This window comes from Tupaia chinensis, unplaced genomic scaffold (assembly GCF_000334495.1).
Source record: "Tupaia chinensis unplaced genomic scaffold, TupChi_1.0 Scaffold141450_1, whole genome shotgun sequence".
Classification (NCBI taxonomy): domain Eukaryota; kingdom Metazoa; phylum Chordata; class Mammalia; order Scandentia; family Tupaiidae; genus Tupaia; species Tupaia belangeri.
This window is the reverse complement of record NW_006201312.1, coordinates 46,238-47,904: the sequence shown is the minus strand read 5'-3', so window position 1 is coordinate 47,904 and position 1,667 is coordinate 46,238. Positions and strand designations below refer to the sequence as shown.

Here is a 1,667-nt window from a genome sequence, read left to right as displayed (position 1 = left end):
TATACACAAAACAATAAAAGTAATACATCATATTAACAGAAGAAAAGATAAAAACTATGTGATCATATCAACTGGAAAACAAAAAGCATCTGATAAAATACAATACCCTTTTGTGATTAAGACTCTCAGCAAAATCAGAATAGAACAAACATTTCTCAGCCCAATAAAAGCCTTATATGAAAAACCTATATGTGGGCTGTCATACTGAAGGGGCAAAAGATGAAAGATTTTTTTTACTAAACACTGGAACAAGACCAGGCTGCCCACTTTCTCCTCTCCTCTTCAATATAGTGCTGGAACTCCTAGACAATGCAATCAGACAAGAGAATAAAGTAAATGTATTCAAATAGGATAAGAAGTAAAATTACCTCTTTTTGTAGATGATACAATCATCTACATAAAAGAAAAAAGAATTCACACACACACAAAAAAAAACCTCCTAGAAGTGATAAATGAATACAATAAAGTGGCAGGATACAAAATCAACATACAATAGTCTGTAGCATTTCTATTCACTAACAGTGAACAGAGTGAGGCATTGTAGAATTGCAAAAAAATGCAAGCCCATATGTGATAGTCACAAAAAACGTAAGATGCCTAGGAATAAACCTAACCAAAGAAGTCAAAGACCTCTATGAGGAAAACTATGAAAAACTAAAAGGGAAATTAAAAATGATACAACAATGTGGAAAGACAATTCATGTTCCTTGATTAGAAAAATTAATATAATCAAAATATGTATTCTAACAAAATTAATCTATAAATTTAATGCAATCCTGACCATACTACCAGAAATGTTCTTCACAGACTTAGAAAAAACAATCATAAATTTGATAAATTTAACTTGAATCATCAAAGACCCTGCATTGTCAAAACAATACTATGTAAAAAGAATGGAGTAGGAGACAACTCACTCTCTGACCCCAAAATATATTACAGATCTGTGGTAATTTAAACAGCATGGTATTTGCACAAAAACAGGCTTTTTTTTTTTTATGCCTTCACTTCTGAATTTACAGAATTCAGGATTCAGTAAATCAATGGAATAAAATTAATCCCTGAACATGCAGAACTGATTTTCAACAAAGGTCACAAGAAAATTCAGTGGGGAAAAAAAAATCTCTTTAACAAATGGTACAGGAAAAACTGCATATCCAACAGCAAAAAAATAAAAATGGACCCCTATTTCTCACCATTAACAAATAAATAAAAAATGAACCAAACATCTAAACATAAACCCTCAAACTATAAAACTACTGGTGATACACAAAAGAGAACCTCTTGGAGACATTACAGTAGCAAAGACTTCTTAAAGAAAATTTCGCGCCGCCTCTTCCTGCCCGGGTTCTCCTGCAGGTAGAGAGGGGCGGGAGGGGGTGTGAGGGAGAGGAGGAGCCAGAATCGCCGAGGCCCAGCGCTGTGGCCCCCTCGGGGAGACGAGAGGAAAACCCACCTTTCCTCCTCGCCCCCTCCCAGCCTCAGGCCTGCGCGGGAAGGGGGTGGGGCGCCGAGGCCAAAGCGGCTGAGAGGAGCCTGGCCCGGTCTGGTGGAGAAAAGCGAGCGGCCCGGCGGGGTGAGGGTGAGGCTGACGAGGCCCGCGTGCGCCTCCGCCGCCGCCGCCGCCGGGGGGCGAGGAGAGAGCAGGGCCCCTCGGCTCTCCTCTTCTC

General features: G+C 39.8%; 1 pseudogene; it reads left to right on the top strand.

Annotated features, from left to right (window-relative positions):
• Positions 1 to 1,356: 1,356 nt before the first annotated feature.
• LOC102489457 (uncharacterized protein KIAA2026 pseudogene) overlaps positions 1,357 to 1,667 on the top strand; it is a 6,777-nt pseudogene continuing 6,466 nt past the window's right edge.